General features: G+C 43.9%; 1 long non-coding RNA gene across 1 annotated transcript; it reads left to right on the top strand.

The window, feature by feature from the left end:
• The first annotated feature begins 1,209 nt into the window (after positions 1–1,209).
• Positions 1,210–4,091, top strand: LOC148686125 (uncharacterized). Its single transcript, XR_015948813.1, has 5 exons — positions 1,210–1,344; positions 1,796–1,865; positions 2,557–2,646; positions 2,842–3,046; positions 3,928–4,091. It is a non-coding gene; the product is annotated as an uncharacterized LOC148686125 (long non-coding RNA).
• Positions 4,092–15,406: the final 11,315 nt, after the last annotated feature.

Raw genomic sequence — 15,406 nt, 5'->3', positions numbered from 1 at the left:
CCCTACTTAAACATTAAATGAGAATATTGTTTTCATGCTCCTGGATTACTTCCCACCAAATTATGTATATGTCAAGTGTATTAACATTTTTTAAAAAAAAACAAAAACAAAACTGGCTAATTATGTTTCAGTGCATTTATTATTTCCTAACAAGAAATGCAACTTGCAATATAGTACAACTTAGTAGCTGACTGATCAAAATTGTATTCTTACAACATTTAGTGGGGCTGATTTCAAACACACTTCAAGAGGATTCTTGTGCCTTGAACAGCTGAGCAAGTAGCAGCAATTCAGCCAGGCAGCCTTTTCTTGGCAGATGAAGGCCCGGGGAGTTTTCTTTGCCTATTACCTCTCTTCATGCAAGCAGATACAGTAGGAAAGCCTATTGAATTCAATGGGGCCTGCTCCTAGGTAAGTGGGGTTCAGAATGCAGCCTAGGCTAGCTGAACCTGCATTCCATTGAAAACAATGGGGAAAGTTAGTCATGACTTAAGTGCCAGTTCAGCTAATAGTATGGAGTGTTAGAAAATTGTTGGCAACTTTAATTAAATATCCTTAGGCTCCAATTTAATGTGCTTACCAGGGAGCAAGCCCCAGTTGACCACAAGCCATAGCTGCCAAGTTCTCCCTCTTTTAAAGGGAAATTCCATTATGCTGAATAGGCTTCCTCGCGAGAAAAGGGAAAACTTGGCAGCTATGCCACAAGCCTAAATACCAAAGCAGCTCTCCGGATTGCCTGGCCCCTTGTTGCTGTTCAGGGACGGCACGTGGAAGAAGACACTCGTGCACAAAGGCTGGAAATAAAAGTATCAGCTCAGCCACCTAGAGGGCTATGGGCTCCTCACTACCTCTCAGCCTGAGCTCAGGCAGCTGATGCAAATAGAGAGTCTTGGATCCATGGGCAGATGCTGCTTCTGTTCATGGAGCAAATGCCAGGTGATAGAAGAAAAGGGATGTCTTGTCAATTGAAAAGTGCCACTGAGGTGATAAGAATACTTTTACTGATCCCAATCCTGTGGCTTCAGTAGTTGCCTCCTGGGTTTCATCTGCATTCATAAAGACAAAGTGCTTTATATGTGTTATAACACTGTGACACCAGGTGGCGCTGTGGAGCCCTGTTTTTCACCAACCAGTTAAATGCATTTAACTGAATTGCTTTTTTGATGTGTCTAGATCCAGCCCTGCACTGAAATTAAGCAAGCAAGCAAAGCTTTTTTTCCCCCTGGCATGGACATGAAACGATGAAGAAAATCTCCAGCTGCTAAATTTTCTATGTGTCATGCTACTGTTGAAGGCACAGACTGAAGACAGCAGGAACACAAGCAGCCATATCAAGAGTTGCAGGTTGGAATTTGGCAGCATTGTCTTTTAAGTGTTGACGCTGTGCTCTAGAATATACGAAGTAATAAAAATGAGTCTGATACCTAGCCCTGTTAGCTGGGATTAGGAAGGGTGGCTTCCAAGAATAAGTGAGCCTAGCCCCCCCCCTTTTAGAAACTAGGCTCCATGCTCACATGGCCCCAGAGATTGTGGTGGATTAGGTAAAGTGAAACTGTTTTGAAGTTTTATAAAGCCATACACATTTTCCCCCTGAAGTAGGAGGGCAAAGTATCTGATCCACAACATTGGCTCTAAGCCTGCAAATATTTGTAGGGTACCTACTGAGGTCAAAGTGGTATATAGACACAAACAGCTAAAAAATTGGTTCATCAAGATTTGAACAGTGGCCTTACTCTGTGAAGACATAGCTTTGAACCGAGACCAGAGAAGGTAATCTAAGGCCAATGTTTTTCAGACAAGAGAACATCTGTTTCCTTTCACTGCTAACCTGCTATAAGGCTGTCCTGAAATGAATACTGACATCTGTAAGTAGAGACGTTGTTGACATAGCACCTAATGTGATTTTTTCTGCACGGGAAGGTGTTCCAGGAGCTGGGAGAGGCATGAGCTGTTTGTGTGCGACTGCTACATGGACTGGGATGGGCAATGGATACCTCCCAAGCAAAACATTTATGCAAGGAGTGTAGGATTTCTCTAAACAGTATTTTGGGAACAGGAATATATTTTGGGTCTTCAACAACTAAGAAAACTAGCCAACGCCCACACTGTGCATGTACGCATGTACACACACACACACACACACACACACACACACGTGTTGGAAATACTACGGTACAAAGAAGAATGGTATGCTAACAGTAGTGATGGCCGGGAATAGCTGGGCAGCCTAACCAGAAGCTCCTGCAGTTTGAATAGTAGAAGAAGGAGTTTCATTTGCTTCAGCTTTCCATTCAAGGCTGAAAAAGCTGCCCTTGCAACAGTTTCCCTTTCTACACAGCACAGGTACCGTATTTAAATAAAGAAGCCACAAGTGCTGTGGACGGGATCAGGCTGCAGCCATAGGGATTTATTACCACCATTTAAGTGACATCACCCTGCCCCCCCCCTGCCCCAAAAGAGGCTTTGGGCTTTGAATGGTTAAAGAAAGACAGAAATCTAAGAGATGCAATGGCTCCTACCATGAACACAGGGACTGCCCATTATTTGCTCTGGCAGGGTTGATGAAGAAGCAGGCCAGATGCATCCGGGTGGCCGGGTGGAGTTTGCTTCCTCAAGAGAAGCTGCTTGGCTCTTTCACTTCTCTTGGTAGGTGGAAACTTCTTGTTTTGAAAAACTGTTTTCTTCTACCTGATGGATGCATGTTGAAATATTATTTGCCTGCTGCTGTATTACTCTAACCAGCTTCATAATTTTTAAGATCGCGTTTACGGTATCAACATTTTACAAATGTTTGCTGTTTTTAATGTTGCCTTTATTTATTGTTCTTGTATGTTGCTTTAGGTGGCCTATAAATACATGGAATATAAATAAATAAATCCAAGGGTAAATATTTTATCTACAATATCCCTTCTTACAATGAGCAGCTAATGGGGATGACTTCCTTGCTCCTTTGATATTTCACTTTATCTTCAGCACTCAGCTCTCACCTAGGACATAGGACAGTGGCCACATTCTGGGAACGGCTTCGATTGGCCAGCTAAACCAGGTGAGGGCCAATAAGTCTCAAACCCTTGGTAAGTGGGACTCCCCCTGCATGCGAAGGCAGGCTCTGGAGGATTGAGTGGATGAGACCAAGAGCGGGCCCAATGGTCAAGGAGGCCGTTTCTGCACAAGCTGCAGAGGGAAGTGAGGGGCAGATGGGGCTCGTCAGCCCGAGAAGGGAGCTCATCTACCGGTAGGAGGAGGAAATCTCTGACCCTAAACCTCCAGTGCCTTGCAGGATATTTTTGGGGGAGGAAAAGACTAAGGAGTAAACCCTACACAAATCCAGTGCCTTGTATGCCTCCTCCTGGCAACTCCTGCAGCCAAGCTGGTGCCAAATATATTGTTTTGTTTTCCTTTGGACCACCTCAGCGCGGCCACAGGGTGGTGGTGGGGTCTTGTTATCTGGGCACAAATTTGTGTTTCTGATTGCATTATGCTGCTTTCTTTTCTTTAAAGAAATGCAACAGAAGCATCAAGCCTTTGGTAAATCATGCCACATTAATAAAAAATCCCTTCCGTTCAACAATGGCTTGTATTTCCCCTCTGGCACACTTGAGCCTGGTGCTTGAAACTGCTAAATACTTTTACAGCACAGCACACTCCCATGCAGGAGTGCCAACTTGAATAAAATGGGGGGGAGGGGCAGGTATGCCTTGCCCCACATAATTGATCACATGACATGGTGCATGCACATCCTTTGAATAACAATGGCCACCAACTTTAGGGGGCCCGCCCCCTCAAATATTTTATTGGGGGAGCTGAAGGGACTTTGCCCCCCCCCCAGGAGTTTACAGCTAGGTTCCCATGTCTGACTGCTCTGAAATCTGTGTTCAGGTAAGCAGGGAAGGGTTGCAACCTCAAGTCATTTTTCTTTTCCCACAGCAGGTGTCACCATTGCATGCTGCTTTGTGCTAAAAAACAAACAAGCCAGCTCTTGGAAATCTCCTACGGCCAAATGTTTATTAGACTTCTAAACTGCTCAGAGAGATCTGGGAGTATTTTGTGTCCTGGTGTTCATTTCAATGCAAATATCCTCGTTACCAATGCAAATCTGCCTATGCAAATCTGCCTGTGGGGAACCATGAAGGTTTAATGGCAGTATCCTTTGTGACCTTGGAAAGGAAATGCCGCTCTAGCAATTTGGTGACGGATAAACCTGTTAGGGACCCGTGCCCATGACCTTTCAGCATGTGGCAATCCTGGTTTAAAGTTAGCTCATAAATGACACACATGAGCTGGCTTCACAAATACCACATGCAATTCCAACGGCTGCTTTTTCAAACCCAGTGTTTCTTTTCTGTGACACTCAGGGCTCAACTCTGTAATTCCCATGCCCTGCAAAAACTAAGCCTGCTACCAAGCCTAATCATGTGGAACTGAAAGAATAGCATATTTATTTCCTCTTGGCCTCCCCTACTCTCCCTTCCTCCACTGTTGTTTCTCCTTTGGCAAATTTTAGATTGTAAGCTCCTCGGGACAGGGATTTGTTCTCTGAGAAGTAGAATCACATGGATGGCCACATATAAATAATAATTCTATCTGTCTTACTGAATACAGTTTTGTCTTTAAAAAAAACAACCCTCCGCATGCTTTGCTTTTACACCCACCTCCAACTATCACAGGATTCATGCATATAGTTAGGCAGTGTTTGGAGATGAACACGTCATATATTCCATGAAGAAACATGGCCTTCATACAATAATGGTAAAATGTGAAGCTGCTGATATAAGGTGGGGATGATACATTAATTGCAATTGCTAGCTCAAAAGTCACAGGGCTTGATCTAGCCATGATAAGCAATTTCAGGTCCCAGAATGCTCAGCTGTGTCCCACTGAACTGAAAGGGACAAGGAGCTTAACTTTACTTGGCTCAGATCCTGCCTTTCCACATCCATAGTGCTGACATCCCTAAAGTCCTAGGTAGGTTGTGTGTTATTACCTTAATTTTGATATCAGTTGATTTTTATGATTTGTTTGTCTTTGTTGCTGACGAATTTCATGTCAATGTCTTATGCTGAATTCGAAGGGAGCCCAAGGGCACACCCTCTAACATTTCCCCAATGAAAATAGGGACGTCCCATTCCGTGATAATTTTACTACTTATACCCCACACATCTTACAGGGTTGCCCCAGCCACTATGGGCAGCTTCCAACCTATATAAAAATGTAATAAAACATTAAACATTTTTTTTAAAAAACCTATGCTATACAGGTATACAGATAACCCCATACTCTCCAATATTTCTCCAGTGAAAATAGGGACGTCTTAAGGAAAAGCAGGATGTTCCAGCTTCTCTAAATCAGGGATGTTCCCTGGAAAATAGGGACACTTGGAGGGTCTGAGAGGTCATCTAGTCCAACCCCCTACAATGGAGTAATCTCAACTAAAGCACCCCTGAGAGATGACCATCCACCCTCTGCTTAAAAGCCTCCAAGGAAGGAGAGTCCACCACTTCCTGGAGGATTCCGTTCCATTGTCAGCTCTTACTTTCAGAAGGTTCTTCCTGATGTTGAGTAGGAATCTCCTTTCTTGTAACTTGAATCCGTTGGTTCTGGTCCTACCCTCCAGAGCAGGAGAAAACATGCTGGAAAACAGCCTGAGTCAGGCCATGGCTCCATCTTCTCCAGTACTGACTGCATGGACAGCTGGCCCAGCCCCCAGCTCTGCAGCCTTTCCCAGCCCTTCTCCCTGGATTCATTTTTATCTAGAGATATTGAGGACAAAAACCTGATACCTAAGACATGCCCAGCATGTGCTCGGCTACCAATAGCCCCACCCAATGTAAAGCTTCCAGGTGACTGAGGTTTGGGCTTGTCCTCAGTGCATGGTGCCTTGAACCTCAAGCCTTGGAAGGAACAATGTTCACAACCCTCTTTGAGCCATATGGTAAGAGCAAAGCCCATGGGCAACACAAGAAGATGCCTTGTACTGAGTCAGACCATTGATCCACCAAGCTCGGCATCGATCCTGCTTCAGGGGGCAGGATCCAGAGTGGGAGCAGGTCCCAAAGTACAGTAGATTCCTTCCCTTGTTCCTGACATACATCTGCACTCACCCCTTCTTCCCTGGCTGGGATGGGGAGATGCCATCTTGTGGTTTGCCTCAGGTGCCCAAATGCCCCGCTCAGCATTGTTGTCACTGACTGGAAGAAGCTCTCCAAGACAGGAGTCTTCCCAGCCCCGCCTGGAGATGCTGGGGATTGGACCTGGAACCTTCTGCAAGCAAAGCACATGCTCTACAACGGAGCTGCAGCTTCTCCCGCTGAGCATCATACGGCTGGACATTTTTTAGCAGGGATGCAGGAAGCGGGGAAGATCTGCTGCTACCTGTGCTGCTTATGGGACTGGGCACCCGCAGGGGATCTCAGCCTGGTTACACCTCTGATGCTTAGCCAGGTTGTTTTCAGGGAAGAAATGGAATGGGCTTGGAAGGATACACAGAAAGAGACTGGCAGAAAATCTGCTTGTGTGGCTGTGAGATACAATAAGGCTGGCTGGCAGGCAAGCAGCAATGGCAGCTGTTCCTCCCTCCCTGTGTTCTGTGTGTGTATCTGTACCCTCTCTTCCGCCCACTTTGCTTTGAGCAATTAAAAGCATTTTGTACCTTACACAGACCTCTCACTTCCTTTGTGCTTTGTCTCCTTGCTTGCCTTCCTCCACCCCCATTTCAGCTTTTTTTCTGCTTCTCCCTCCTCCTCAGCTGATGCTGCACCATCCTGCATTTGATTTCTGCATGCACACACTACTTGGGTGGGTTTTAAAAACAAACAAACTTTAAAATAAAATATTTGTTTTATTTGGGTGCATCTCAGGGTTCACCTGAGCTCAGAGAGGACCTTTCCCTTGCTCACAGCTTGTTGCTGTGTTGGCTTCAGAAAGATCAGTGCTAAAAGGCTGAAGATGAGAAATAAAGATTAATGTTATTTACAGTACACAGGATTTCCTGGTCATTTATGTTTTAAAGAGAAATTAGCACTAATAGGCGAACACGTTTCAGGCTATTAGAAACAACCGTAAGCATCTTTTTGAAAATTATCCTTGAACATTGTCCAGTGGGAGAATTTGCAAATTGGCTAGGAGGAAAACCAGCGGAAGACCCTTCCAGCTCTACAATACTATGACTCTAGGTCTGCAAATGGCCAGTTTATATATCTTGCTAGATGCTGCTACTTTCACTGTTTTGGCATGAGCTGAGCATATGGGTAGGACCACAAAATGAAGATAACATAGACTCCTTCTGGTACAATAAAAGAACTCATGAGCTGTATTGCTGAGTTGGGTAATAAATGTATGCCTGTTTTAACCAGCCATCAAGGCCAGTGAAATAAACAAAAAAGTGTGTGTGTGGGGGGGGGGGGAGACCTGATACTGAATCTTATTTAAACAGACATTTTAACAACTTGGAAAACTGATTTTTAAAAATTATTTTACTGAAAGCTTGTTGCTTCTTTTTTATTGCCCCTCTAATTTTTCTCTTCTCCTTCCATTAAAAGTACTTTGAGATCTCTGGAGCAAGTAGTTTCTTTATGACTATACCACTTAAAATGTATTTTGCATGAATTGCATGCAAAGTACATTTTAAGTGGTTTAGTCATGAAGAAACTACTTGCCCCAAAGATCTCAAAGTAATGATGTTGTAAACATCCACTTTGATTGTCCAAAGTAGCTCTCTCCTCAGGTCTTGGTATGGCTAAGCCTCTTAAAAAAATTAAGAAGCCAGCTTGAGGATGTGGCACTTGCCAGCCCTCGTGGGAGCAAAAGGCAGGTTTGGTCTTTAAGCTAATGGAAAAGAAAGAGGCACTTTGGTTTAGGCCTGAAGTGAAACAGCTTGCATTTATTACGGTATACTGCTGGTTTCCAAGAATCAGCATTAAGGTGTATGGGGACCAGGATTTGCGGGGTGGGATGATGCCACTATCTGTTTGTGCACCTACACGCTTCTTCCCCCTGCTCAAGCTGTGCATTTGTAAATAAACAAATAGCACAAAAACACTCAGTCTCGAATATTCTCTCTTCCCAAGGAAGCGGAGTCTCTAGGTACAAAAGGAACTCTTTGAGAAAGGTCACGCAAAATAATGGTAGCAGCAGTAACAACCACAACATCAATGTCAGGCTGTATGCAGAAATCTGCATTCTCTTCAGAATATTTGTGCTGAATTTGTTTAGCATCTTCCCTAAGTCCCCACCCATTTCATTTGTCAAATTGCACTTGGCATCTGTTCTCCTCCTGCAAGTCCCACCTGGGTTCATGGCCTGCCAAGCTTGAAGTTGGCAGAACCTGGAGTCATAACATACAGTGTACCAGTTAGTCATGAAAGTTGAGTTTCTGAGTTCAGTCTGATCGAGCCACAGTGATAAACTCAAGGAAGTTTTATGATGCTGTAATTTAGAGTTTATAAAGCATCACTTAGGCAGATGCCAATTAATGCTGGTGGTTTGCTTTGTTTATGATGTGGCAAACTAATTAACCCAACACACAGAGGTGTGATCTGCATTCATAGAAAAATGAGAACAGGCTGTGCCCAAATGTAACAAGAGAGTGTACTAAAGGGACCCTCCATTATTCCTTCTCACATCAAGCTTCTTCCAGAGCTAGAACGAATATCCACATCATAAATGGATATGTTGACTGCCAGTCAAGCACACACTTGGATTCCCATCCATTGAAAGGTTGTTTTCTCCAGAAAAGCGGACACAGAGCAAATGGATTCAAGCTACAAGAAAGAATATTCCACCTAAACATTAGGAAGAACTTCCTGACAGTAAGAGCTGTTCGACAGTGGAATTTGCTGCCAAGAAGTGTGGTGGAGTCTCCTTCTTTGGAGGTCTTTAAGCAGAGGCTTGACAGCCATCTGTCAGGAATGCTTTGATGGTGTTTCCTGCTTGGCAGGGGGTTGGACTGGATGGCCCTTGTGGTCTCTTCCAACTCTATGATTCTATGAAGTTTAGACGCCAGGCTACAAAATCCTGCAGTTTCCAGGACAAGGGAAGGCCCATCTAGAGTGCACTGCAGTATTCCAGTCTTGACGTCCCCAATGCCTGCACTCCTGTGGGTCAAGCTCTTCTGGTCCAGGAACGGTCATAGCTGCCATACCAGTCGCAGCTCATAAAAGAGCGAAGCCAATTCAGCGGTTCCTTTCTTGACAGGAAGAGAAACATATCTATGGAACTAGCAGGGGACACACACAAAGGATTGAGTTAACTTCTAGTAGGGAGAAACACATTGTAATGTTTCTACTGAGGTGAGTGAATAATTAAAGCAGTTAATTCAAGGCTGCCTTTCCTATGAAATGGATATCAGCCCATGTTGTTGTTGTTGTTTAGTCGTTTAGTCGTGTCCGACTCTTCGTGACCCCATGGACCATAGCACGCCAGGCACTCCTGTCTTGCACTGCCTCCCACAGTTTGGTCAAACTCATGTTCGTAGCTTCGAGAACACTGTCCAACCATCTTGTCCTCTGATGTCCCCTTCTCCTAGTGCCCTCAATCTTTCCCAACATCAGGGTCTTTTCCAAGGATTCTTCTGTTCTCATGAGGTGGCCAAAGTATTGGAGCCTCAGCTTCACAATCTGTCCTTCCAGGGAGCACTCAGGGCTGATTTCCTTAAGAATGGATAGGTTTGATCTTCTTGCAGTCCATGGGACTCTCAAGAGTCTCCTCCAGCACCACAATTCAAAAGCATCAATTCTTCGGCGATCAGCCTTCTTTATGGTCCAGCTCTCACTTCCATACATCACTACTGGGAAAACCATAGCTTTAACTATACGGACCTTTGTCGGCAAGGTGATGTCTCTGCTTTTTAAGATGCTGTCTAGGTTTGTCATTGCTTTTCTCCCATATCAGCCCATATAAACAGGAAAGTGGGAAGAGGCCAAAGACTAGAGATGTGTCATGGAATATTAGCAGGACAATATTAGTGTACAAAAGATGTGTTTGGAAAGGAGAACTGCTGGAAAGGCAAGAAAGTGTGCAGTGCCAGGTGGGCCTTGCATGCCAGACAAGTTTTTGCGCATGGGAGACCAAACAGCTTTCATTCAAAAGTCCTGCACTTCACAGCTTCCCACTGAATGCATCTAGTTCCTGTGCGGAGGACGGTGCCGGCTGAGGCCCTGCACAGTGGCAAAATTCCTGGCTCCCCTGCCAGGCCCCCACTTGGTTAATTGCTGCCACCAGCCATGTTCCCACCTCCACCATATGCAGTTCAGGAAACTCAAGATGTGGTTTCGCTACCATGGGCAAGGTATTCTCTGAAACATCCTACCATTGTGTTCTTAGAATTAACTTGGGATTCAAACTATTGTGATGAATTTTGGTGTTCAGGGTTTGGCTAAACAGAGTGGGGGTCCTATTTACTGAACACAGCATGTTTCCCACTCATGCAACAGTGAAGCTTGGAAGAGGAAAATCCAATGCTTCTGTAACTGCCCCCCCCCGCAACACGCACAATAGATGAGATGACTGAACAGTCCACTGAATCTCACCACAAATCATGCTTGAAGCCATCCATTGCTGTACTGCTTGTCAGGTGAAGTTAGTATCCTGGTCACCTTTCCACATGAAAAAGCGAAATGGGGATACAGTGTGTGCGTTTCAATTTATCAAGTTCAAACTAATACCAACTTAGATGTCCATAGCCGTCAGGGTCTCCACTACCCCAGAATCAACAACTTAGCCATTGCCAGCAGCCCTGGACCCAGCCATGACAGTGAACTTAGGTCATAGGAAAAACCAAAGAAACTGCTTCTCTTTGCTTCCCTCATCCTAAAGACAGATAACCATTGCATGTCACCCCTCTCACTTCTCTTTTTCATGTTTCATTGATCTTACTTACTTACCTAAAGCTCTTGTGAGACCTGGAGTTCCGTTAACTTGCAGGCAAACTTTTCCTCCTCCTGGTTTGTTTCTCCCTTCTGCAATCTCACTGGGTCTCTAAATGCCTGCCTGAGAAATACCTAACTCTCTCTCTGTAGTTGGAACTGTGTAAGCTTGGGGTCCAGCAGGCAAATGAGAATTGGGTTGCCTGCACAATTTCTAACCATTTTACTCTCTTGCATTTCTGTATTGGTGCTTCAAGCCACAAAGCCATTCCTGTTTGCTCTTTGTCATTTTGTACAAATAAAATAAAGCATAGCATATGGTGTGGGTTCTTGCTAATTCCTCTGAAGAAACAAGATAATATTGGCATTAATTGGTAGCAATAATTTCTTTTTTTAAATAAACATTTTTATTAGATTTTCCAATTTAAATATCTAATCCATTTTCAAATTATACAAATATCAATTAAACAATTAATCCAAATCTTCTGCCAAATTATACAAATTTAAATTTGACTTCCCATGCTTCAGACTCAGAAAGCCTAGTCCTCTTATAGTCACTGCTTTCTAATCAATAAAGTCCAGATCTTATCCAATAGTCTATTAAAATCCTTCTATCTTCTTTCAAGCCTCTGAGTTTTTCGAGCAAGCAAGTTTGACCATGTTTCTGTGTAAGTTTATGCTTATGATTCCTCTGTAAATTAGCACTGTCTCTTCGCATGCTGGTATCTTGCCAAGTCTGTCCAGAAATCCAAAGATCCTTCTCACAGCTAGCAGCAGCCATCTTCGAGCAGTCCCCATAAATCAAATCTTTAAGCCTCTGTGATGTTTTCTCCAGATCGCTACTCAATATAGCCTTTTCAGGGAAGATTTGCCAGATCAAAACTATAAATACACATCTAATGTCTTATTTATGGCTCTCTCCCCCTTTGACTATCTCCAATATGGCGGATTCTAAATTATAGCTGCATCATAACTCAAAAGTTTCTTGACAAGTTTCTAGCCACTAATGAGATCGCTTCTCTTTGATGTCCATATTTTGAGGAATCTTTAACCACATTCCAAGCGAATCCAAGAGAACATACTTTGATTATTTATGTTTTCAATTCACACAGTTTATATATATTTTAAAAACCATATTAATTCAATAATTTTCCCACTTTCCGATCTCACTTGCTTTATAAATGTTGTTTATGGTTCTTCAGATGGGAGTTTTGTTAGGTGAATTGTAAAGCACAGTAATGCAGAATTATAAAGTTCTCGCTCCCCCCTTCAGCTCCGTCACATTCCATTTCTTGATGATTACATTCCTCTGTTATCTTTTGTTTTCTCAGTGGCTGAGCTTAGCAGTATAAATCTTCTTTCCTTGTCTGAAGCATGTCCATGACTTATATACAATCTTTCTCTTGTCATGGAACATGTTTTCACTCGTAGAGACGGCGTCCAGGGGATCCAGGCTCCCACAGGGGCTTTCCATCCAGTGCCCCCGGCCTCTCCTTCCTTCCGAAGTCGAAGCTGGTAGTGGGCAACTGCGGATGAGACAGCATCTTCCCGTACCCCGGGAAGACTTCGGGAGGCTGCATACTCCCCTTTACAGCCTCGTAAATTACCCCGTGGGAGCAGGAGAGATGGTATTTTCAGCCATCTTCTACGGCGATCCAAGTGGAAGTCCGGTAGCAATAATTTCTGTGCCATATAAAGATCCTCAAAGTAATAGCTCTGTGAAAATGTCTGTAAGATTCAGGTTCATGTCTGTGTGTCTGTGAGTAGATTTGGTACCAGCCTCTGACTGATGACGTAGTGGAGATTTCTGCTAATTCTCAGATTTCAGTATCAACCTCATAATTACATAATTACACACTGAATAGCTGGAGGAATTGAAATCATTGCTAGAGTTGTTGGAGCTTTTAAAAAAATGTATTTTAAAGTTTGCCTAGCAACAGAGGAGACTGAAAACACCCCATATTGGTCAATATGATTATGACATCACTGGCCTGGTCTTCCAGTTTCTCTTCATCAATCTTCAACTCAGTGTACACACTCTCTCTTGTCTTTATTGATAGCTCTGTTGTCTCCTGACAAGCCCCCAAATCTTGCCCAGCCTTTAAAGGTGAGGGATTTGAAACTTTCAGGTGGCTGGAAGAGGGTGGCTCTGTTTATTCAACTTCTATTGCTAAGCTGAAGGGACACAGGTGGTGCTGTGGTCTAAACCACCGAGCCTCTTGGGTTTGCCGATTGGAAGGCCAGCAGTTCGAATCCGCACAATGGGGTGAGCTCCCGTTGTTTTGGCCCACTCCTACCAACCCAGCAGTTCGAAAGCATACCATCGTGAGTAGATAAATAGGTACCGCTGCAGTAGGAAGGTAATTGGCATTTCCGTGCACTCTGGTACTTGTCTCGGTGTCCCGTTGCACCAGAAGCAATTTAGACACGCTGGCCACATGACCCGGCTCCCTCAGCCTGAAAGTGGAGATGAGTGCTGCACCCCATAGTCAAATTCGACTGGACTTAACTGTCCTGGGGCCCTTTTCCTTTACCTTTTTTTACTAAACTGTATTCCTACTGATCTTTCTTGATCAATCTGTCACTTTTGCAATCTTCTGGTCACAAAAATCTTGCAAATGACCTAGTAAACCCTTTGAGAAGGTTCCATTTCTTATTTGAGTCTCTAGAAATTTCAGGAATGCATGGGAAGCAGGTAGGAGACTGCTGAAGAGTAGAAGGTAAGGAATCCAGGGGTCTTGATAACCTCCTTTGATAGAGGAATTCCCCTGCTTAGGAGCAGGTGATGGGATAGGAACAGGAGGCTTGTCTTTGAATGGTGGGGGAAAGGAGATGGTTGGTTGACTGGTGCTCTTTTTGTCTCCCTCCTGGAGACATCACCAAAGAGAGAGAGAGGGAGAGAGGGAGAGAGGGAGGGAGGGAGGGAGAGAGGAAGGACAAAGTTTTGTGTATGTTAGTTTAGAGATGCAAATTTAGATATAATCACTCCAATTTAAATATAAATACTACTCATATTGCCACAATGGGGTAGACTGTTTCAATTTGAAGTAATATTTGTATGCTGCTTTTGCAACAACCAAGCTGAGCTCAGTCAGCTCACAACAACAACAACAACAAACTAATAAAAACAACTCCTAATACAGAAAAAATGCATTAAAGGTATAACAAATACAATCTATGAACCAAAACAGTATAAATTGCAATATATGAATGTATTATAGTCAATAATATGCCAGTAATATTGATCAGCCCTGAAGCAACACTCCCCATCAAACCCAAACAAGTCGCCCCATCTCTCCCTTCTCACCTGAAGACTGTGACCAAGTTACCTGTTTGTCTGCTCAGTCTGCTGCCGAGCTACTAAGTGTTGATGGGCAACTTCAAGCCCTCAGTTCTCCCTTCTTATGGTTAGGCCGGGTATGGTCTGAAGACACATGAGGCCACAACCTTGCAGAAGCTAAGCAGGGCTGGGTGTGGTCATTTTCTGGATGGGTGACAGCTTGGGAACCACTAGGCCACTCTGAGTTCCATGGCTAGGAAAAGGTGGGATAGAGAAGTAACAATGTAAGAGTAAGAATTCTTTATACCAGTAATTAAATTGGACATGGACTGAGAGCCCTTCAAACAGAAGCCTGTCCTCTGTAGAGGCAATCTTCTCATTGGGGCATTTCAGTCAGAGCCTCAAAGAGGTAACAGGCAGGCATGGGGAGGTGCTTAAATTTAGATAGTGCCTCCCTTTTTGGGAGAAGAAATTACTATATGTCTTGGAACCTCTGCTCTTTAATTCCAAGCACATGGGCACAGGCTGTAGTCACTCAAGCTGACTGATGATTTATCCCAGCAATCTGCATTAGGGAAAATCCCATACCTGAAGATGTTCCTTGAACTGAGTACTCTGCTGAGTAACCTCAAGGCCCAGCAAAGGAAGGTACCGTACCAAAAGGAGGGCATTGTAGAATGAAAGTGTGGTGAAACAGATGCCTAGAGAGAATGCAAACAAGGCATGTATGCTCAGAATACATATTTCACATCATCTGTGCAGTGATGTAAGAAAACCTTTCAAACAGTACATGACTGCATTTGCAAAATTTGCAACACACAAAGGTGACATTAAATGAAACCAGCCTTCCACAGTAGTAAGTGGTCTGCTAAAAAGGATTAGTGAGTCAGTGTGTCTTATTGTTCATCTCTGCTCATTTCATGTTAAAGTATCTCTCCTTTTGAGGGCGACAGCAACACCCATACAATAACTTGTTCCCTTTTTACAAATTAGTATCTGAGGTGGTAAAAATAAAATGGTCTAGGATGAGGGCAGCATTTGGATGGTCCAGGATGAGGGCAGCATTTGGATGCAGGCCTCCTCAGTCATTTCTTACAGTGGCAGAGCATGAACAGAGGAGGGGAGAGGACTGTTTGGCATCTTCCCTCTCCTCTGCTCCCCGAACTGTTTAGCCTTGGTTGCTGTTCTGAGGGCCCGGCTAGGCATCTCAGCTGCAAGGCTGTCTGAAGACCACCTCTTATGTGACATGAACATTGCAAGATGG

This window comes from Zootoca vivipara, chromosome 3 (genome assembly GCF_965207765.1).
Source record: "Zootoca vivipara chromosome 3, rZooViv2.hap1.1, whole genome shotgun sequence".
NCBI classification, from domain to species: domain Eukaryota; kingdom Metazoa; phylum Chordata; class Lepidosauria; order Squamata; family Lacertidae; genus Zootoca; species Zootoca vivipara.
Note: the sequence above shows the minus strand (reverse complement) of the source record. Positions and strands in the feature narration are given on the sequence as shown.